Genomic DNA, 24,186 nt, shown 5'->3' on the forward strand with positions numbered 1-24,186 from the left:
CAAGTCAAATGAGGAGGGCTGATGGGCTTAATTAGGTTCACAAAGTGAAGTGAAGGTTCCCCATGTGGACAATACCAGGCTAAATAGACCAACAATCTGGAAGCTTCCAGTGTTAATTGAAAAGTTTTCTTGCACAGACTACTGCTGGGTTTTTTCATTGGGGTTTATTTACTTTTTTATTGTATTAAGTTTATTTAAACTAGTTGTTTTAGCATGATCTGAACTGTATGCTTGTTTTTAATTAAACTGTGTATTTGTTATTAATATATGCCTTGGAGAAAACCTGAAAGGCAGCTTAGAAATTTCTGAATACAAAAAGCCCAATGTCTCTTTCCTACCTCACTCAGATGACATAGTAATGGCTGATAGGCCACCAGCAGAAGGAACTAGCTGTTTAAGGGGACATGCACAACTACTTTCTTCACCTCTTCATCACTAGCATATGAGCACGGATCTCTGCCAATCTCACTTCTATGAGATAATATATAAAACATCTATATATAATATAATCTATATATAATATAAAACATCTTTGTGCAACTTCTCTCCACTACAAAGGAGGAAAGCACACTTCTGAGAAGTTCCAACTTCCTTTATCAGTTGGATGTGTTAATGATATGTGTGCTGTGCTGTTCGTTAACTAACAATTAACTTAAGGAATGCCACTTCATTATTCCTCCTCTTTACTTACACTGCAGTAAAGAAGAACCAATTAGCCTATGTTATTCCAGTTCTCCCACTACCATTATTACATGGTTCTATTTCCTTGATTCTCATCTGCTATTTTTATGAAATTACAGGTAAGGGTTTAGTAAGAGTTACTTTGACATATATGAAGATAGGTCTGGTCATTCAAAGCTGATTTGATGAAAGCACTGTATTCCCAGAGTTAGGCTCAAACAGTTTCTCAAACTTATGTTTCCAGCTGTCTTTGGACTACCATTCCTGACCACTGGTCCTGCTAGCTAGGGATGATGGAGTTGTAATCCAAAAACAGCTAGAGACCCAAGTTTGGGGAAACCCTGCTCTAACCATCCAAGCTAGCAGCCACTGTTGAATATGAGCAAAGCACTTTTTAATTAAGTACTAGTCACAACCATAAGGAGCTTTTGCCCCATATTATTATTCATTATTCTTATAACATTTATGTCTCACCTTTCTTCCAAGGAGGGGGTCACCCTCTCTCTACTTTGTTTTCACAACAACCTGGTAAGGTAGGCTAGACTGAAAGACGGCAACTTCCCAAGGTCACGCTAAGCTATTTTGGTTGTCAAAATGCAAGGCTCGAGTATGTTCCAGAATTCTGAAATTGTGGTACCCACTGCTGGGCTCAGAATTCAGCATCCTGTGAATTTCTGCATTCATTTTAATACAGCCAACACAATTTTGATCCTTAAGACTGCAAATATAGCCCTGAAAATGAATGAGCACTACATACTTAGTTCGATAACCCAGGTGGATTAATTCAGTAATGTCTACACAGACGGGCAGTTGCTCTGCAGGATTTCAGATGAATGATGAACAGTGTTAATGGAACATACTTTTAGAGGCAATAAATTTGCAAAATGTTAATAGGTTTACATCCACACCCCTTCTCTCCAGGGGGCCATGACAGAAGTCTCTGCAGAAGAGTTTTGAGAACCCCTGCTCCTGATAATACGCTGTTCCAAGGAAGGAAAACTATCAAGCACGTTGAAAAACATCAGAGTTGCATGGGAGACCTTAAATCTACATATAGACAGCTACATATAGACAACGTAGCTTCAGGTCAAGAACGTGCATTTTCTGCCTCATTTTACACACACAAATACAATTTGTCAGTAATTCCCAAGGACTCTGCACACATGAACTCACATAGAGAATAGTTAACGCAGAGAAACACAAAAAGGGATATAAGATTAAACATACTGTACAGACTTAAAACCACAGAAATCCAAGTACTACTTGGAGTATACCACTCAAAAGGACACATTTAGGATCCAAAACCTGCTGCAAACTTTCTGAAACAGAGATGCTGTCACACAGTCTTTTACTACCTACAACAGATAAAGGACACAGGCCAACCCCCCAAAAGCCAGTTCTAACCATTCCTTAACCAGCTCTGAATATCTTTTCCTAATCAGGGGAAATATTAATTAATTGGGAACTATCAATCACATCCTGCTTTATTTGCAGACCAACATTAAGCCAGAGTTCCCCAGGTTGGATGCAACAAGGAACAGTGGTTTAACACAAGCCAGGATCTTTGCACTGAAACCAGCAGGCAATGGGGGAGAAGAGGAAGGGCAAGGGAGGAAAACTGTGCTTTGCTGCTCATTCCTGGCTTCGTAAACCATGGTTTACAAAACCCGCAATAATTGGCCAAACTGGGTCAGTGGCTTATTTATGGCCACTTAGCAAGTACATCACTGGGATGGAATTTTGAATGAGGCCCTCCTAGCTCATACTCTTAGCTACTATATTCAGCGTCGACAGATTTAAACCTTACTGGATCTACTTTGGTTTGTTTAGGCTAGGAACCTGAGGCCTTACCATCTGAGGTTAAGTGCAAAGTAGTGGCTTTGAGAGTCAGAGGCAATTACCTATTGCACTCGAACCATGAGGTACAGAACTACATTTCAGAACTCCTACAGATGACCTGCTTAAAAGTGCTCCTCCCCATTTGTTTAAAAGCCTGGTCCTTTGTGGAAGTGGGTTTCTTGCACAAGGCTTCCCAATCAACTATAATTGTGCGGTCTGAATTTGCTGGTATGTGACTGAATAACATCCAGAAACAGGGAAGTGTCTGGAAATGGCTGTAGTCGCCACAGATCAGAAATTCTAACAACCAAATTTTGTGAAGTGGAGGTGTTTGGGTTTTGCTGAGAAACGCATGTAAATCTACAGTGGTACCTTGGGTAACATACACTTCAGGTTACATACGCTTCAGGTTACAGACTCCACTAACCCCGAAATAGTACCATGGGTTAAGAACTTTGCTTCAGGATGAGAACAGAAATCATGCAGTGGCAGCGCTGCTGCAGCAGGAGGCCCCATTAGCTAAAGTGGTACCTCAGGTTAAGAACAGTTTCAGGTTAAGAACAGACCTCCGGAACGAATTAAGTTCTTAACCCGAGGTACCACTGTACTAGTCACTCCCAATTTACCTTCTGCCCTGCACCACAAGAAACTACTCTCGTGGAAAAAACCCACTTGATATTGAAGTACCTCCTAATTTCACAGTGACCTCTGGACAGCCGTAATCTTACACAGAGCTGCATGGAAGAGCAGCCCTCTTCAGGTGTTCAGCCTAAACGAAGGTGAGGGCAAAAGCATGCAGGGTGCTTAATGGGGTGCATACCTGCCCCAGCCCCCCATTTCCCATGCATAGCCACTGCTGAACTTCCTGTTCAGCTGAATAGCTTATAAGCCCCTTCAGACACAAAGGTCAGAAGTGGAGGTAGGAAGGACAGAAGATGGCAACCCGGCATATGGCAGGGGCTATGCATGTCTCCCTTTGCTGGAGACTGGTCCATGAGGATGAATAGAGCACTGCCCCAGCAACCTCAGTCTACCTTTAGCCAGCGCACACCTGTCTGCCTTCTTACTTACAAGCAACCTAGGGAAGTGGCCTTAACTGTCCCCTTTCTCCTCCTTGGTCCCACTTTTGCACTTGCAGAATTCAGCAGCAAGTAAGATGGGGGGCAAATTAGTTGGCTCTGGGTCCACTTACTGTTGGTTTCCCTGCTTTTGATTGTACCAGCTCCAAATGGTACAAGCCACCACTGCTTGACTCCTTAATGGGTTCACATGTCCAGGCTGGACACCTGAAGAGGGCTTACTGTCTTACAGAAATAGCTCGCCACAGGGCCCACAGCTCAGCACAGTCAACAAAATATGACTTGGCAGGTGGGCATTTGTTGAATTTCTCCACAAGGATAGGTTCTATACAGTTTTGACACACAATCAGGTCAGATTCATAATCAGTCGTTCTCTTCTGAGGTATTCCAAGTGTTATATTTATATTTATTTATTTATTAGAAGTATAACAAATTATTTTCCAAGTGTAAATGTGATGGCAAATTTGTATTTTGGAAAAGTGTATATCAGAATAGGGAACCTTTTTCAGTCTGAGGGCCCCATTCCCTTCTGGCAATCTTCTGAGAAGGGGTGGGTGGAACAGAGGGAGGGAAATGTGGGCAGAGCAATGAATGTAAATTTCACTTTATGCACACCTCTCCTGGTCAAGTGAGAGGCATTAAGGGAGGTTAAGTGTTATGTAGTGAGTTGAATAGGATTCAGGATGCAGCGGTCTGATTGGTCCTAGAACAATAGGACCTAGAATGCAGCAGTCTGATTGGTCCACAGGAGCCACCCAATCCAGCTCCAAGGGGAAGTGAATCCGCAACCTGATCGGCCTACAGGAGAATCTCGGAATTAGCCAATCACGTGGGGCCCATTGTGTAAATAATGTATATAAAGCAGACATTCTGGGGGAACTTCCATTCTTCCTCACTACTATGAGCTGAATAAAGAGCATGAAATCCACACTCGACTCCGAGTATATTTCATTAAGGAAACATTGCAACCAGTCAAAAACATTTAAGGACGGGCAAAGCCATACTGAGAGGGGTTGTGGCCTGGGGAGAGCCAGCTAGAGAAGCTTGTGGGGGCACATTTGGAACTCCCACCTGAGCCCTAAGGTTCCTCACCCCTGGTATACATCACATACACCTGCATCAGGGTCGGGCCATGGACAGTGGTCCAGAGTGCCAGGAGTCAGGAACTGGGAGCCAAGAGAGAAAGCGGGATATGAGGCCAACCAGGAGGTAAGGTCAGAGAATGAACTAAGAGTCAAAACCAAGAGGAAGACTCATGAACATTTAAGTTGTGTGCATTCAGCTTTACATTGTTGGCAACAATTAAAATTAAAATAAGGTGGAAGAAAGATGGTAGGTATCCAGGAAAGAGAACTTTGGCAATCCCACCCGCCATTGAATCTCATGTGTTTAGATTATATGCAATGTTGGCTTTAGGTGCAATCCCTGGAAATTTGCCCCCACGTAAATTGTGGGCTTACTGTATGCTAGCACTTCAGTAGACCTTGCTTTGCCAAGCAAGGTTCATCTAAAAAATTAAGTCTTTTCCCCCTCCTCATTCCTACCCGTGAAGAGCCAATGGACAGGTGGAACTAGGTCAGATCAGGAGGAACTTCTCCCAGAGACGCTACAGGTACAAAGTTCAACACATGGGGAAGTGATGAGCGGTTCCTGACAAGATTGATACCTAACAAAAAGTAAAGATTGGCTGTGGCTCCATGTTATTCAGTGACACACCTGAATTTGCTACTATATAATGTGTAAAAAAATACTTTCAGAAGTCACCTTCCAGCAGGGAAACAAGTCATGTCAGTTTCGATTTATATTTCTCTCACAGAGCTGAGACCAAGAAACGCCTTGCTTCAAGTTCTACCTTAAGGCTTTATATCTTAAGGCAGATCTACCATATTTGTAAATAGCTAGAGACTCTACAATCTGATATGGAGAGAAATGCCTTGCAGAATAAAATTCACTCTGAATAAAGAAACACATTTTGCTTGCAAGAAATATCACTTGGGTTGCTCAATATCATACAAGAAACTGATAATGCAGTTGCAAGGTTTCTTTTATCATTTCCCCACCTCAAATGAGGCACACTTGTTTGGCAACACACAATGGGAATTTAATAAACCGATTTTCATAAAAAATCAAAAGGGAGGGCCAGTTCCCGCATAACATTTGGTTCCATGGCACAAACAGGTGGAAAATGTTGTGCTCGAACTGGTCATCCCTAAGGACTGATTCAGCATGCTCGTGTGAGGAGGAGCTGTCAGAGGCATTCCTGAAAAATCTACCGTAAATGGAAGGGCAGCTCCAATTAAACATTTTCTGTTTATGTCTCCATTCAGGACTTGCTTCAAAGCATCCCATACAACCAATATTATTTCGGAAGATGCCTGGAGTTAGGAAACTGCCACTTCCACCTTTCATAATTCTTGCTCCTTGTAATTATTATTTTTAATCAGGTTTCAAGTCCTCATGATAGTGAAGGTCACCTTCAAGCGTTAAGTAATGTCTAAAAAAAGTTTATATATAAAGGCTGAAGTGTTGATTAATAAGCATGTTTGTGACCCTTTGTAGTCAGTTACTTCTACCTCTACAAATCCTATACAGTGGTTCTTAAGTGGTTCTTAACCCGAGGTACTATGTAACCCGAGGTACCACTGCTGAGGTACCACTGCCGCCATGCCGCCGGAGCACGATTTCTGTTCTCATCCTGAAGCAAAGTTCTTAACCTGAAGCACTATTTCTGGGTTAGCAGAGTCTGTACAGTGGTACCTCAGGTTACATACACTTCAGATTACATACGCTTCAGGTTACAGACTCCACTGACCCAGAAATAGTACCTCGGGTTAAGAACTTTGCTTCAGGATGAGAACAGAAATCGTGCTCTGGCGGCGTGGCAGCAGCAGAAGGCCCCATTAGCTAAAGTGGTAATTCAGGTTAAGAACAGTTTCAGGTTAAGAACGGACCTCTGGAACGAATTAAATACTTAACCCGAGGTACCACTGTACTTGCCAGTAAGTTGCCACTGTACTTGCCAGTGAACTCAAGTTATTTCAAAGTAAACATGCAAGGGATCATAACCTCCTACCTAGATTCCTCCATGCTTTCCTACTGCGAATGGCTTCACCCATTATGAAAAAAACCACACATTATGTTTACCACAGCTGTATCAGCACCTAATATTGTCAAATTGAAAGGTCAGGCCCTGGTCCTCACCTCTAAATTACAGAAACATAGATTTGTAGAGCTGGAAGGGACCGCAAGGAGCATCTAGTCCAACCCCCTACAATGCAGGTATCTTTCACCCAACATGGGACTCAAACCCACAACCTTGAGATTAAGAGTCTCATGCTCTAATGACTGACCTCAGGGCATGTGTTGGGAAGCCTGGATTGCCCGCATTTTTTTTCCAGCGAATGTCTACTACATCTTTAGGGGAAAGTATCTTCCATTCATGCTTTTACTTGTTTACAGAAAGAAACCCTGATAAAACATGAGCAAAGAACACCAAACTAGTTTTATGACGCCTTAAAGATCAACAGATTTACTGTAGCATAAGCTTTCGTGAACACTTCATCACATTCAGAAGTCACTATCTTCATATGGCAAATATAAAAAATGGGCATATAGATGGGGAAGACAATATAAACAGGAGGCAAAATGACCATGAAAATCAATAGGTATGTATTCTATGACAATTCTACGCAAAGCTCAAAAGTAAACCAGATACACACAGCATTATTAGCAACAGATAACATAATCATCCTAGTCTAACACCTGGAGTGAGAGAAAAACACCATTGTCTCAATTCAGGCCTAAGCAAATAATATCAAGCTCCCTGATAAGTTCTCATTGACAATTTCATGGTGGAGCCTCCCTTTGAAGTTCCTTTGTTGAAGGATCCTGGGAAACGAAAATATTTTCCTGTTGGTTTCTGAATGCTGCCAATTGCTGTGTTAGATCTGTGTCCATTTATTCCTTTGCACAGAGATTGATCTGTTTGCCCTCCATCGGTAGGACAGAAGGGCATTGCTGGCAGGTGATAGTACGCAGCAGCCTAGATAGCTCAGTTGGTTAGAGCATGGTGCTAATAATGCCAAGGTTGCTAGTTCGATTCCTGTAGGGGTGGACTAGACCACCCTCAGGCTGCCTTCCAACTTGACAATGCTATGATTCTATTCTGGAAGATGAAGATGAACAGGTGAAGCAGCCCCTGACATGGCTGATGGTGTTGCAATAAGAAGATACAGGGACAAAGCTGACCACTGGGTTCGCTGCAGGGTCTGGTCCTGTGCTCATGTAGCCTGTTATTGCAAGCAGCTATTTTCAGCAGCATAGGCAAACTCAGCCCTCCAGATGTTTTGAGACTACAATTCCCATCGTCCCTGACCACTGGTCCTGTTAGCTAGGGAAGATGGGAGTTGTAGTTCCAGAACAGCTGGAGGGCTGAGTTTGCCTATGCCTGAGTTAAGGGGATATTTGTAAGACAGGAGGCCTGATGGACCCTTAAGTCATGAAAGCTTATACCATAATAAACCGTTAGCTACAAAACCATCCTGGAAACTGTTGCCATAAGGAAGGTTTCTCTCTCATCTGGGGCCACCACTTACCAAAAAAACACACCACACCCCTCTTTTGGAGCCAAACTACATGTTACACTTCAGAAGAAGTCAAACCATTGGTCTAAGTACAGGTAGGTAGACCAATAACAAACTTAGTTGGTCTCTAAGGTGCTACTGGAAGGATTTTTTTAATTTTGTTTCAACATTGGTCCACCTATTTCAGTATCCTGACATTGGTCAGTAATTTTTTTATTTTGTTTCGACATTGGTCCACGTAGTTCAGTATCATCAACACTGGTTGACAGCTGCACTCCAGAGTTTCAGGCAGGAATCTCTCCTAGCCCTACCTGGAGATTGAACCTGGTAACCGTCTGCATGCAAGGCAGATGTTCTGTCACTGAGCTATTGTGCATCCCCAACCATGGGCATAGCCAGGAATTTTGTTGGCGGGAAGGAAGGACCTTTGTTGCAGGGGCAGAACTGTCATGATTGGTCAGTTGGTTAAGTATTTCTACTGTTTTACTTGATGTATGGGGGCGACTGCCCCACCTTGCCTACGCTCATGTCCTTAACCACTTAATAAGTAGTATGCAACGGCAACTTGTGCTTTTTATTATATGTGCCAGGGGGTGGGGAGTGGAACACGACGATATTATTATCCTGACCACAGTGCAGAAGGGTTTAATCCGCTCTATCCTGAGACACGGTGGAAATTCGGTCCTGCTCAGCCAATGGGAACTTATTTCCTAAGCTGCAAAATGGAGCTGAACCCCCAGTTTCCATCCCAGTTGCAGCTGGAAAGGGACGCACTGCTGTGATCAAGATAATAACCCCCTGGCGCCTTTATTTATTTAATTTGTTTATTTACATTTATATCCCGCCCTTTCTCCCAAATGAGCCGAGGGCAAGAAACACATCTGCAATAAAAAAATATTTTAAACATTTCAAAACTATAACAAATTCAGGAAAAAAACAGAAGGCACGTGCATTGAACATACTGTATACTTTGATTCTCAGAACAGAAATTGAAAAACTGAGCAAAGTCAGGCACAAAGTAAGTTGTGCACAGTATGTCCTGAGTTCTAGAATTCCTTCTGAACATGGAACTGGGGGCAGTCCATAAACACTGGATGCAAAATATCAGTATAAAGAAAGGGTGGGGAACCTGTGGCCCTCTGTGTGTTGATGGACTACAACTCCCATCGGTACTAGTCAGGAATGATGGAAACTGTAACCCAGCAACATCTGAAGGACCACAGATTCCTTGTTCCCAAAGTAGAAGAAGAAGAAGAAGAAGAAGAAGAGTTTGGATTTGATATCCCGCCTTTCACTCCCTTTCAGGAGTCTCAAAGCGGCTAACATTCTCCTTTCCCTTCCTCCCCCACAACAAACACTCTGTGAGGTGAGTGGGGCTGAGAGACTTCAGAGAAGTGTGACTAGCCCAAGGTCACCCAGCAGCTGCATGTGGAGGAGCTGAGACGCGAACCCGGTTCCCCAGATTACGAGACTACCGCTCTTAACCACTACACCACACTGGCAGAGATTGGCACTCTGCGTTTCTCTAATAGCAGAAATTAGATGATTATTAACAGCCAAGTGTTGTGACTTATTTGCAACTGTCTAACCTATGTTTTCACTATGGTAATGATTATGGATCAACATTCCACAGCATTTTGTTTCTCCTGCCCTCTTGTTTGATGTGCAAACTGCTTGGTGAAAAAGGAAAACAACCACCACCTTGGCAACATGCAAGCAGTATAAGGTAAAGTAAAGGGACCCCTGACCATTAGGTCCAGTCGTGGCCGACTCTGGGGTTGCGGCACTTATCTCACTTTACTGGCCGAGGGAGCCGGCATACAGCTTCCGGGTCATGTGGCCAGCATGACTAAGCCGCTTCTGGCGAACCAGAGCAGCGCACGGAAACGCCGTTTACCTTCCCGCCGGAGCAGTACCTATTTATCTACTTGCACTTTGAAGTGCTTTCGAACTGCTAGGTTGGCAGGAGCAGGGACTGAGCAACGGGAGCTCACCCTGTCACGGGGATTCGAACCGCCGACCTTATTTGTGGTTAAATGACAGCCGGTCTTGAGCAAGGTACGATCAAGCATGTGAAAGGAGCAAAGTGCTGTAAATAAAAAATGTCCCAAAAAAATGGTTGACCTGCACTTAGCCTTGCTGCTTTTCCAGGTCAAGCATACACTTTAGCTTTCAATCGGAGCAAACATCAATCCAGAGAAAACCCGAATTTTCTCTGATTGAGTGCTAAAGAATGCTCCCACAGCAGGACAATAAGAAGTGTGGCTAAGCACTTAGCATTCCTTGCCTGCTCCTTTTTCCAATTCAAACTGAGTGATCCTGAACCCTTTAGTTTCTGTTCTGTTGCAGCTGAAAACTCCGAATCGAATGGGAAGACAAATACAATCCCATTCCCCCATCAACATCACGTAAGTAAACAAAATGCTAGGATGAGGACAGAAATATTTATATTTCCAATGTTTGTGCTACTGGGCTGAAGGTACAGATGAGGCACATAAAGCAAAGTGAAATTGCACACTGTGGTGCCAAACGCATAGTTCCACATTTTCTGAGATAAGGGCCCCATCTGCACGAGACATTTAAAGCACTACCATAGCACTTTAAATAGTCACGGCGAATAATTATGGGAACTGTGGTTTCTTAATGGTGCGGAGAGTTTTTAGGTTTGAACCTGGACCCTCTCATGCAAAGCAGATACTCTGAACTATGGTCTCTTCCTATCCCCAATTATGCCCAAGGGAAATTCAGGGATATTTTTAATGCCAATTTGAGTGGGGGGGAAGGGTGGCACTTGCAGGCAGAGAAGCCTTTGGGCTGAGTCCCCCTTATACCCAGACCCACTTAAAAATAAATAAATAAAACACTGGCCCCCAAGCAAACGCATATATGGCCAAGAAGCCTCAGGATCCAAGGAGCTGGATGGAGAGAGGCTGCCATGTGAGAGCTGGCCACCAATTTCACCAATGGTGCCCATATTCTAAGCGTAATTAAAAGTAGATCTGGCAGATCCATGCCATACATTCAAAGCACATGACTTACCCCAGAGGTTCCTGGGAACTGTCGTTTGCTAAGGAGGCTGGGAATTTTAAATTCAGAAGAACCGTAATTGATGAGTTCTATTTGGGCGTACAGGGATGCGGGTGGCGCTGTGGGTTAAACCACAGAGCCTAGGACTTGCCGATCAGAAGGTTGGCGGTTTGAATCCCCACGACGGGGTGAGCTCCCATTGCTCGGTCCCTGCTCCTGCCAACCTAGCAGTTCAAAAGCATGTCAAAGTGCAAGTAGATAAATAGGTACCGCTCCGGAGGGAAGGTAAACGGCGTTTCTGTGCGCTGCTCTGGTTCGCCAGAAGCGGCTTAGTCATGCTGGCCACATGACCCGGAAGCTGTACGCCGGCTCCCTCAGCCAATAAAGCGAGATGAGCGCCACAACCCAAGAGTTGGTCACGACTGGACCTAATGGTCAGGGGTCCATTTACCTTTACCTATTTGGGCATACAAGATTTTGGCCTCATGCCGGGCACCATATTACAAAAGATTATCAAAGACCACCCCTGTTATAACTTTGAAGGGGGGAAACTAAGCTGCCAAGATTCTCTGGGGAAAGTGAGTGGGCTGTAAATGGATGGTGTGGATCTGACCCTTGCTGATCTGAAGCCTACCAGGAACAAAAAACAATACACCACATTTTCTTGTCAATCAGTCCTGTGGGATTAAAATACTGTAGTTACTTTGTTAAGGTTGCCCCAAATTTCTCCAGATGCAAACAGTCAAAACACCAGCAGAAAATCCTACCCCCAGCCCACCCGCTTCCTCTCTTTCCAACAAACCCAGCCAAGCTGCAATCACAATCAATGCCATATCTCAAGAACAGGAGAAATGCGGCCAATTTGTGCCGTGAAGAAGATGCTTTAGGTACACCAGTTGTCAACAGCCACCTGTGGCCCCACAGTTTTGGATGCCATGCCTTTAGTTCGGGATCCACCCAACACACAAAACCGGTTGCGCCGTTTCAATTCCCAACCAAAATCAGACTGCTCCAGAGCAACTCCTGGCGGTTCTCTATGAAGCAAGTCCTGCCTTTGTTGTTTTTAAAACATGCAATTTAGGGAGAATGACACACTCGCCAATATGAGAGGAGAGATTATGCTGTGGTTTTGCGGAGGTGTTGATTACAGGTAGATAAATATCAAAAATGAAACCCGTATTATTTCTCAGCACTCCCCGGCAGATTTCTCCCCCGATTTCCAACTTTTCTCCCACAAATCTCATCCTCCTCCTCCTCTCTCCCAATCTCAGCTGAATGTCAACAGGATTATTACCGCAGAGTAAGAGTGTTGAAGGCGAGCAGGCCAAGGTCCTCAGAAGAAAACTTCATTGAAGTGACTGGGGATCATTCTCTCAGGAGAAAAATTGTATCAGGGCACTAGCATCTTAACTTTCAAAGCTCAAGTTTTATTCCAAATGTCTTCTCCATCTGCCAGTTTGTGAACCTCAAAATTTCTGCTCTGTGCTGAGGTTTTGGGACAGGAAATAGTGGGAAACTTTAACAGCAGCAGCAAAACAGCTTGCATCAATATTCTCTTTCCTCCCTTGCATTCTTCTGATGAGACACAATTTTTCCACAATTATTTAAAAGGGAGAGAGACGGGCAGGCAGGCAGGCCTGAGTGAAAAAAGACACACATACATACAGAGCAGGGAAAGAAAATGTGCCCTGTGAAATTTATCCTTTCCCCTCCAACAAATCCATCTGTACCAAAGTCCCACATCTCTCTCACACACACTCACAAATGCTCATCCCAACACCAAGCAAAGACATTTATCTCCATCCTGACCTCCCAGTCCAATTATATATGTTCCACGTGGGGGGTGATCCATGTAGAAAACAGATTCTTTACGACTCCAAAACCACACCACTTTGATGGCTTTTCCCTTTGGTGGTTTACAAACAAACGTGGGAGAAGTTTGATCCTTCCGACACACACTTTCACTGCAGCTGATGCCTCCACACCATCTCAATTTCCCAGCGACTCTTTTAAAAAGTACAGAAAGCAAACAACAAAAAAGGTCTGTTTTAGGAATTTCTTCCAGGGGTGGGGAAAGCTTCGGCATGTTGGACGCTGCTGAACTAAAAGTGCCATCGACCCCGGCCTGCGCGGCCAATAGTTAAGGCTGATGGGACTTGTAGTCCAATATCTGGAGGGCCAAAGGATCCGTGCCCCTGCTGCGCCCTATCATCCACAGCAACCCCACAACAAGCCTTCCCATCCCCCTCCTGCACACACCACGGGGAGGGGAGGGAGGTCCGACGCATACCACCCTTCAGACGTTCACTTGCCCCCATCAGCACGCGAGCACGCAGCCCAACTCCGCATCATGGTCTCAGTAGTCCTTATCAGAGATAGCCAAGTGCGCACACACGAACTAAAGACTTGGGAGTACTTGTGGGGAGGGGTATTTTGGAGCTGGGGACAGACCCACCCCGTATTACAGCGCTCTCGAAAGAGAATTAGGGCAGGACGCCGCCGCCGCCTCCCACCCGTCCAAGGCAACATACACCGACTTCACTTACCGGCCGCGTTGAGTTCAAAAACAACACCGCAACACCTCGATCCTGGAGAGCTGGGCACGGGATGGGGAGCCCTCTCTCCTCCCCGACGATGGCGCTAACTGGAACCTGCAAAGGAGCCCGGAGAGGGGGAGCCGATGGATCGGGGCTTCGGCGTCGGCAGCATCTCCTCCCGGGCTGCTATTTTGACCGGCCCGAGCCCCCCATCTCTCTCCCCCCGACCCCCTTCCGGCTTGTTTGTTTGGCGAAAGAGGACGCAGCTCAGGGCGCAAAGTTTCCCTGCAAGTTAGCGGCGGTTTCCAGAGCCCGAGAGAGCAGGGCAATGCTATGGGGGTTTGGGATCTTTCTTCGGCGCCTGCCTGCGCCCTCCTCCTCCTCCTCCTGCCGACACCAGCCGAAGCGGCTGCTCCCGGAGTGCGTGCGTGCGCGCTTGTTGTGTCGGTGTGCCTGCGCGCGCGTCCCTAACGCTGCCTCTCCAGGGCTGTAACCATTGTAGCCAGCCGCGAAGCAGCCTCCCCCGCCTGCCTCTCAGCCACTCACGCCCCTCGGGGAAGCTGCTGACACAAGCTCGATGGGATCCCGTCTCCCGCTCGCTCTCTCGCTCCTGTCCCGCCCCGTTCTGGGGCCCTGGCAGGTCTAGCCGCTCTCTGGTTACTAAGCCAACCTCCAGGCCTGCTTGCTGTTGTTGCTGCCGCCGCCGCCGCCGCCTAGAGCAACGTGGTTTCTTCCTCTCCTTTAACTTTTTCAAAACGCTCCAGGAAAGCCGCCCATCTTTCCAAGATGATAAAGCTAGGGTTTATTTTATTTATTTTCCTATACTTCGCACTCGCTCCTGGACATTATTTTATCTTCCATTCTTTGCAATGGCTTGTGCACAAAATAAGATTTAACGTCGTTTAATATAATATCTAATATATTATATTTAATATAATACGAGACTTTTTCCTGTGTTTTGCATTGGCTCCTGCATATAATAATAATAATAAGTATAATACTTTCTTTTCTATTCTTTGCATTGGTTCCTACATACAATAATTATAATATGGGTTTTTTCTCTGCTTTTCCTTGGCTCCTACTACTTTATTACCACTACTAATGCTGTAAATATATATATATTTACAGGAGCCAATGCAAATAACTAAAAGGAATAACTTATTGTTCTTCTTGTTGTTTTTACTCGCTATTCTTCACATTGGTTCCTATATGTTATTTATTATTATTGGTAAATATTATTGTTAAAAATACAGTCTGAAACAAAGAACCTCTGGATATTGTCTAAGAAGCCTCACTGAATTCAGTGGGATTTACTTTGGCAAAACCTTGTTGGTTGCACACAGTAAATGAAGAGACCAGCGATGTGGAGCAGCGACTGCCACATTTTTCATAGCTGGGACTATGATGTCATCCTCTGGTTGCTGTTTGTGGCTATTATTATTATTTATTACATTTCTACACCACCCTTCATCTGAGGATCACTGGGTGGTTTACAATATAAATCTGCATGCCAAAGAAATAACTTTTCCTCAGAGAAACTCACCAAAGTAAACACAGCCAAAGGGAGGTTACACTTATCCTCTCCATTCCTTTAAGATGCCTCCTCCCCCATCACTTCCTGACTCTCCTCACTTTGCAGGTTCTTAAAAGGAGAGAGCATCTGTTGCACACAATGTTCCTCACAGACAGTTTGGGAACCCCAGGTGTAGATTGTTGGGGGGAGGGGAATTATTACAAGATAAAGATAAAGGGACCCCTGATCATTAGGTCCACTCGTGACTGACTCTGGGGTTGCGGCGCTCATCTCGCTTTATTGGCCGAGGAAGCCGGCGTACAGCTTCCGGGTCATGTGGCCAGCATGACTAAGCTGCTTCTGGCGAACCAGGGCAGCGCACGGAAACGCCGTTTACCTTCCTGCCAGAGCGGAACCTATTTATCTACTTGCACTTTGACGTGCTTTCGAACTGCTAGATTGGCAGGAGCAGGGACCGAACAACGGGAGCTCACCTCGTCGCGGGGGTTCGAACCGCCGACCTTCTGATCAGCAAGCCCTAGGCTCTGTGGTTTAGCCCACAGCACCACCCACGTCCCTTTATTACAAAATACCACCTTACAATAACTAACTATAGCTTTGCAATAACTGAAGTGTGTGTGTGTGTGTGTGCCTAATATTCTCTTGTTTGCATTCCCATTCCAGTGTTGAATTTTGGAGTGTTGGAGCAGGGAGCCTAGCTCTTTTACTTTGCAGTGCACAATTCACATGGATGGTGCTGTTATTTACTACAAGGAACCAGGCAGAGGGCCTTCTTGGTAGTGGCGTCTGCCCTGTGGAACGCCCTCCTTTCAGATGTCAAGGAAATAAACAACTATCTGACTTTTAGAAGACATCTGAAGGCAGCCCTGTTTAGGGAAGTTTTTAATGTTTGATATTTTATTGCTTTTTTATTGTTATTAATATTCTGTTGGGAGCCGCCCAGAGTGGCTGGGGAAATCCAGCCAGATGGGCAGAGTATAAATAATAAATTATTATAATATTATTATTACTACTACTTTATTATTTGTACCTATGAGCCACCTAATAAAATACATTCTGTAGGTGACATACACCATCAAAACAAGATTGAAAACACACCATTCAACAATTCCAATGAAATAACTGTAAAACCAGCAAGAGCTCATCAATAAAATTCATCATTTTTCAATCCTGTTATTATAGTGATTGCTAATAATAATGATAATAATAATAGTAACCACAATATACATATTTTTCTAGCTCAGTTTACATTGCACTGCTTTGCATACACAACCTTAGTCATTCTTACCGCAATAAAGTAGAACTGTGTTATAGCCTCAGGATGAAGGTTAAGAAGGGGAACGGACGTTCTCTTTCCAGGACTACCTGAGTGGCAGGAATGAAGGACAGAAGCCTGATATTACAGAGGGGCAAGAAAGGGTTGTGTCTACAAGGCCGTTGTGGGTCCTGGGTCAATGTGAAGGGTGGATGGATTCGCAACACTAGCCTGGTAGCACCCAGAGCAGATGGGAGAACAGGTAAAATCTTACTGGAATAAATGACCCATGTTTTGCACCTCTCTGGTGTGGTTTCAGGATTGGAAGTATCCGGTGGTACGCAATATCAGCACCTCTTCTGTTGTTGTTAAAAAGTGTGCCACTTACTGTAACAACTTCATGGTAAGTACCGGCACCTATTTTTCTACTAAAAAAAAGCACTGGATGTATCTGTCTTGTATGCTTTAGCTGAGATTCCTGAATTACAGGGAAATGAACCAGATGTTCCTTACTTTTAGAAGACATCTGAAGGCAGCCTTGTTTAGGGATGCTTTTAATGTTCAATAGACCATTGTATTTTAATATTCTGTTGGAAGCTGCTCAGAGTGGCTGGGGAAACCCAGCCAGATGGGCGGGGTATAAATATATTATTATTATTATTATTATTATTATTATTATTATTATTATTATTATTATTATTTTCCTTGGGTTCCTTCTATGGATCTCTAAAGTCCTGAGGATGCAGAACACCAAATATGAAGAGGCCTGGAAACAAAACACTTTCCTAGCCCAAAGGAGATTGAATATCAATATGAACCAAAAAAATATAATCTTTAAAAAAAGAGAATGTGGAATTCTATGAAGGCATCTTTCTACCAGGCCCACTGCTTGTAGAACTCTCTCTGTTCTGCCACTTCTACCGTTATCTCTCCCCCCCCCCCCCGTTTCTTTCCCCTAAAATAGAGTTAAAAATAACCTGTTAGAAATGCCTAAAAACGATTACCTACCCTCAAACTAATCATTTCAGGGTTGCCAGAGGCAGAACTTTTCAGCCATGCCTGGGTAAACATGAGAGTTTTTAACAGTGAGGGCCTAAACTGATGTTTTCTAGTGGCAATGAAGATAAACTTGGAAAGAGTGAACTCCTTGGATCAGAAAAACAATAGTGGGAATGACTGGAGCTCTTCCAAAGAACTTGTCTCCAAATTAAGATAACAAAGACGCTACAAAGAGTCGTGTGGCTCCTTCGAGACTTAAGGAGACATTTATTAAGGCATGGAGTAGGGGTAGGCAGAAGATTGTCTGAGATCTGCTGGTAGATCCTCAAAATCCCGCTATCTGCTTTCTGGAAAAAACTGAATATATTTTTGTTCCAATGAGCTTTCCCAGCTGGGTCTTTCTGCCTTGTGTGTCTCCTCTTTCTGTTTTTAAACTCATCTGTTTATGTTTTTTTTAAAACGTTTTCCACTGTTTTTATTTCATTTTGTCCACCACCTTGAGATGCTTGTGCACTTAAAAAGTAATAAGAAATATATTTTTAAAAATATCCTTATCTACTCAAAGAAGAACTCATGTGGTATCATTGCTTTGCTTGGTATTCTTTTGTCACACCTAATATAATTTTTGCCAAAGTGCTTTGCTTTGAATTGTTGTCAATAATTCACAATGTGTTGTTTCTTTCCAATCAGGGGGATGTGCATGTAGCAGACTTGATGCAGCAAACATAATGCAGACTTTGTGTTTTTTGGGAGCGAATCTGCAGCAGGAGAGTGAGTAAACAATTACAAGCTTCAGTGCTCCAGCTTGGAAAGTTGCTGTGTTTACTTGCAAAACAGTCCCTATGGAAGACCCACAGGCATATAGCTTTCAGGAAACTTCCCTACCAGGCATTCTGAGGAAAAATGAACTGCCAGCATCCTGTCACAGTAAAGTTTCTAAGCATTTGTCTCAATCCAGTGAAGATTATCTGTGGGCGAAAACTGGCCTTTATTGTCCTGGTCCTCATCTTCACCATACATTTAAATCAGCATTATATCAGTTTAAACAGTTCAGAATGGCGGGAAGGATCATGAGCAGTTCAAAATGTTTTGCTGCCCAGAACAAAGGGCAGTATGGTACACGTCTCCTCCCAAATTCAACATACTGGTTTAGCAAAGCCTCTCCTCCTCCCAGAGGGGAGGGGTTGTGAGCGGGAGCAGCCTCCCGTGGGGGCAGAGAGCCATATTCAGCTCCCTGCTCCTGATTGGTTCTGCTGTTGCAGCCAAGTCTCCCAGCCGACCAATAGGGCTGGCTGGTGGGCACGGCTAAATGCGTTTAAACAGCCGCGGCAGCCCTCTTCTCTCAGTCTGTTCCTGCTTTGACCTTGCCTTCAGGAAGAGTGTGGACTTCTTGTCGCACATTAAGAAGGACTTTGATGAACTGGCTGTATTATTCCCAGAAACCACTGTGTTTTGGTCCTCCCTTCTAAAATTAAGGGTGTGGCGTGGCAGTCATAGCCCTATAAAGGTAAAGGTAAAGGTACCCCTGCCCATACGGGCCAGTCTTGACAGACTCTGGGGTTGGTGCGCCCATCTCACTCAAGAGGCCGGGGGCCAGCGCTGTCCGGAGACACTTCCGGGTCACGTGGCCAGCATGACAAAGCTGCATCTGGCGAGCCAGCGCAGCACACGGAAACACCGTTTACCTTCCCGCCAGTAAGCGGTCCCTATTTATCTACTTGCACCCGGGGGTGCTTTCGAACTGCTAGGTTGGCAGGCGCTGGGACCGAACAGCGGGAGCGCACCCCGCCGCGGGGATTCGAACCACCGACCTTTCAATCGGGAAGTCCTAGGCGCTGAGGCTTTTACCAGGAAACAAATCCAGGAAACTTCTGAATCGTGTGGTGGCCCGCAAGCTGCTATATATGAATGGCCATGTGATTGCGCACCCTGACAGCGATGTGTTTTTGTTTCGTGACGATGGCGTCCATCTTTCTGATCAAGGAAATGATGTGTGGTTGGCAGACATCATCAGAAGAATTAGGGATTGGTTGCAGCTGTGAGGGTATTGGCTGCGAGCCTTTTGGCTCGGGTGGCGGTTAGGCACTGGAATGTGTCTGCTGTGTTGGAGGATTGGGTATGCACCATCATCTACCCCTCCTCTTTTGGGTATTCCGTTAAAGGAATCCGGCGGTCGTGGATCCTGTCCGATGCCCTGCTAGTGGCTAGGGCCGTGGCACGACCCCCAGTGACGTCATGGGGTTGCTTCCAGTTGTATTTGCATCAACAAGCTCCTCCCATTGATTGTTAACCCTGATACGACTCCTGGCTGTGTGGAGTGGAGTCTTGTATTGCTGTTTCATCCAGTGCCTAAGCCAATACTACTCACATGCTGTAACCAATAAAAGTTGTGGCCTAATTTTGCCCATTAACCATTAATCTGTGTGTCTTATTATAATCCTATGCGGGTGGAGGGTCCTCAACTCACAATCAAATCTTACTTCACTGGCTCCTTCCACTGCCCCTGGGAGCAGGAGGCTAGATTAGGGTGTGCTGGGCAGCAAACACCTGCAACACCTTGCTGGCATTCCCTGTCCCCCAGCATCTGCCACCTGAGGCACCTGCCTTGCTTTGCCTAATGGTAGGACCTGCCCTGTGCAGAGTGTTATATAGTCATACCTCGTTTTGTTGCCAGGATCCGTTCCAGAGCCCCAGCCGGTAGCTGAAAAGGACGCAGGGCAAAGTGCAGTGTCTGCGCACATGCACAGAGCGGTTTGCGCTTCTGCGCATGCGCGAGTGGCAAACCTGGAAGTAACCCATTCTGGTACTTCCGGGATTGCTGCGGACGTTCGCCGGAATGGACGCTAGACAAGGCGGACGTTCACGGAGGTATTACTGTATATGCAATGGTTCGGAGGCCTGTCAAGGTCACTGTTTTCCTGACGAACGGATGGCACTTGTTAGAAGTACAGTTTGTGACCCATCACACATTGCTGCAGGGCTCTAAAAAGAAGAACACAAGTTGCATGGCTTGCAATGAAATAGGAAAACGAACCATCATCGAACAGTGAAGTGACTCACGGCATAAGGGAGGTGGCGGAATTATGCGGCAAAAGGTATGGAAAGGAGGCAAAGTATTTCCCCAGCGGCTATTCAAAAATAAGAAGGACAAGGGGACACAAAGCAGCTCTATATGCAATAGGGAAGAAGAGGCTCGCATGCCAACAATGCACCAATTGTGCCCAAGAGTCAAAGGGGTGTAGACAACTGCAAAAGGATGATATTTGGAAAATACTGCTATGCCACTGCCCTAGAATCCCATCAGTGGGGAGCTGAACTCGACGCTTTGAAAAGGAGGTGGTGACTTGGGTTTCCCATCCCTCTAATTCAAACGTTTTCGTATTCAAAATAAGAATATTACACAGGTCTGTATTCCAGCCAGCAATTGAAGCATCTTCTACCAGTGGCTGAATCCAGGCTTCAAATTGGTCCCTAAACCTTAGGGGAATGAGCAAGACTTGGAAACCAGCATGCAATAGGGTATATTTCACGCTCGTCTTGAAAGTCGCAAGTAAATTAACACTGCTGCTTCTCAATCCAATGCCAGCAATTTGGCAGAGCAGCCCAAGTTCGCATCTGCCAGGTGTGATGCCACAGGAAAGTTGTTTTCATACAAATGAGGCAGAGGTGATTTCAGGCTTGCAGGTGAGTATACATTTCAGTAGCTCTCTGACTGACTGGTGTGCCAGTATGATGCAGCGAGTTTGCAAACATGTGTTTATGGCATCAGCTTTAAGTGTAGTCCTTAAAAATTACCGTACTTTTCCGTGTATAACACACCCCCATGTATAAGACGCCCCCTATTTTGGGGGACTAAGAATTAAGAAAATGGGGGAAGATTGCCCAGAGTTGTTGAGCTTTTTTGGGGGGGGGGGGTTTGCTGAAAATCATTCACCCACCTGGCTGACACTAACACACGCAAGCCTCAAAAAAGCCTCCTAACGTCTGTCCGCCTGCCAGCAGAAGCAGCCTATTGCCCGCCCAATTGCCGAACCAACACCCAATCAATACCACCACTGGCCGCAGACACCAATAACACGCATCAGCCAATCCCACGTCACCCCATAGCACTTCTATAAGATGACCCCCCATTTTATACATAATTTTAAAGTAAAAAAAACCCCTAGTCTTAGACACAGAGAAGTATGGTAACTTGTGTGGTGCTACTCAGTTCTGGCTTAAATGATGTTGCAACCTAATGTAATGCCTTATCGTTGCGTGATGGAGGAAGAGTAAGCCAGTTAGCCAAAGTGAGACAACTGATGCAGGGTAGATACTGGACAGTGGAAGCAGCCCCTTGACTATTCCTCTGAAGGACAGAGTTACTACCATTTCCTAGACTGCAGGGAAAGGATGCTGTTCTCCAAACTGGCCCTTCAATTAAGGCTGCAATCCTATACATACCTGGGAGTAAGCCCATTTGAAATCAATAGGGCTCCTACTTATCAGTGGGGTTTACTTCTTAGTATACATGCAGAAAGAAGGCTGATCACCGAAGAATTGATGCTTTTGAATTATGGTGCTGGAGGAGACTCTTGAGAGTCCCATGGACTGCAAGAAGATCAAACCTCTTCATTCTTAAGGAAATCAGCCCTGAGTGCTCACTAGAAGGACAGATCCTGAAGCTGAGGCTCCAATACTTTGGCCACCTCATGAGAAGAGAAGACTCCCTGGAAAAGACCCTGATGTTGGGAAAGATGGAGGGCACAAGGAGAAGGGGATGACAGAGGACGAGATGGCTGGACAGTGTTCTCAAAGCTACCAACATGAGTTTGACCAAACTGCGGGAGGGAGTGGAAGACAGGAGTGCCTGGCGTGCTCTGGTCCATGGGGTCACAAAGAGTCGGACACGACTAAACAACAACAAATACATGCATAGGATTGCCCTTTAAGTTAGTTTTCAGAAACCTTTCTCCAAGTGAAGCGGGTGGAAAGAGAACCTTCTCTGTGGTGGCATCCCAGCTTTGGAATTCCCTCCCCAGGCCAGGACGTTCACCTGGCACATTCACAATTATAATTTAGATGCCAGGCTAAATCACCTGTTTCCACGCCTTTGGAACTCTCCAGGGAAATACGAATGTATGGCTTTCTGTATTTTTTAATGAAAACTCTGGAGGCCCTTTTATTCCAGTCTGTACTTAGAATATGTGCTGTGCAAGTATGATTTTTAAACGCTGCTGGGTTTTAATTCAACTCTTACGTTGTAATCATTACATTTTTAGGTGCTTTAAAATGGTTTGCAAACTGCCTTGTGAGGGCAGTATTAAAGTCAGGTTAGAAATCCTTTACACACACACAAATAGGTCTGTGATCAATCTTATTGTGTACAGAATTGTATTTGTGTAGCATGGAAAGTTCAGAAAGGGTTTAAAAATGAGAGTGGGCCTTTTCACTGCTGGCCCCCTGTTTGTGGAATGTTTTCCCCAGGGAGGGCACCATCTTTCTTTATTTTCAGCACCAGGCAAAATCTTTCCTTTTTGATTTTTTCCTCTCCCCCCCCCCCTTATTTTAAGGTTTTCAAGTAGTCATGGCCTCTTTTACTGGGGTAGAATCTGTAAGCAGCAACTTTTTTTTTTTTTACGGATCAATATTGCCATTCCAATTTGGGAGAAAAGGCCATCTGAAACAAATGTTTCATGCCCAACCTCTTCCTCAAGCCTCTGATTCTCATTACTAGAGAAAGCAATGGAAACTGACGGACATAAGCAAGTTTATGGCTTGTACGTATCTATGTAAATATGTTGGTTTGGTGTCAACATATTCACTTGGCAACAGAAGAAACGTGTTTGAGTCGATCTCGCTTCTACTTTTACAGGCCTCTGTTAAAAACGTTAGTACCTGAAACAATGCGTTCTGGTCACTATATTCCCTTCCTCGTTCTTTTTCACCCTTCCCTGTTGTTCTTGATCAACCATGAAGGGGGAAGTGGAAGGCTGGAATGTTGAAGGTGTAAAAAAATATTTTAAAATGCTCATCTTTACTTGTCTAATGTTGTAATTGCCTTCACAGCCTTCTTATGCTCAGAAACTGGAGATGTTAAGAAGGGCAGCCTCTTAATTATAATTGACTTTTAATTAAGAGGCTAGGCTTGCATCTCTGCTTTCTGGGCCCTGGAAAGCTATGAAAGGCGTCAAGGTAATTTTTCAGCCAAGTTTCAACACATGTAAGTTCTGCTAATTGCAAACTACGCTTTTTTTACAGGAGGAGGGGGATTTTTTTTATTTTTAGCTTATTTAGCTTTTTTATTCTAGGGAAATAATCTGATAGGTTGATATGGAGCGATTTATAGTTTCCAAACTTTCATATTTCCATAGCATTAAACTAGAATTCGTCAGTCACCAGAGGAAGCAATATAGACTCAACAACTTCCTTTCCAGCTGTTAAGTGAAGCATTGTCTCAGTGCCTTATCAGACGAAAAGGCGCACACACACACACACACACACACACACACAAATCCCACCAAAGACAACGTAATGTCCATATTCCACAACTCTGAAAGTCTTTATGGTTTAGTAGTAGGTAATATTGTTTCCCCACAAAATGTGCCCAGACCTCTCCCATTATTTCAGCTCAGCAGTTTTCCCTTGGTGATGCTGAAAGCTGTAATTTATC

At 44.7% G+C, this 24,186-nt stretch overlaps 1 protein-coding gene across 11 annotated transcripts in view; it reads right to left on the reverse strand.

Annotated features, from left to right (window-relative positions):
• Positions 1-16,640, reverse strand: part of PTPN13 (protein tyrosine phosphatase non-receptor type 13) — a 158,937-nt gene extending 142,297 nt beyond the window's left edge. For 3 of the 11 annotated variants that reach the window (XM_083756223.1, XM_083756221.1, XM_083756220.1), the window contains exon 1: positions 13,756-14,641. The gene's annotated coding sequence lies outside the window, so the exon portion shown is untranslated. Of the gene's footprint in view, positions 1-13,755; positions 14,645-16,568 lie in introns of those variants that run through there. The other 8 variants (XM_083756218.1, XM_083756213.1, XM_083756219.1 and 5 more) reach the window with 6 other exon arrangements.
• Between the last annotated feature and the right edge of the window lie 7,546 nt (positions 16,641-24,186).

Source organism: Podarcis gaigeae (assembly GCF_964106915.1).
Source record: "Podarcis gaigeae genome assembly, chromosome: 9".
Lineage (NCBI taxonomy): Eukaryota > Metazoa > Chordata > Lepidosauria > Squamata > Lacertidae > Podarcis > Podarcis gaigeae.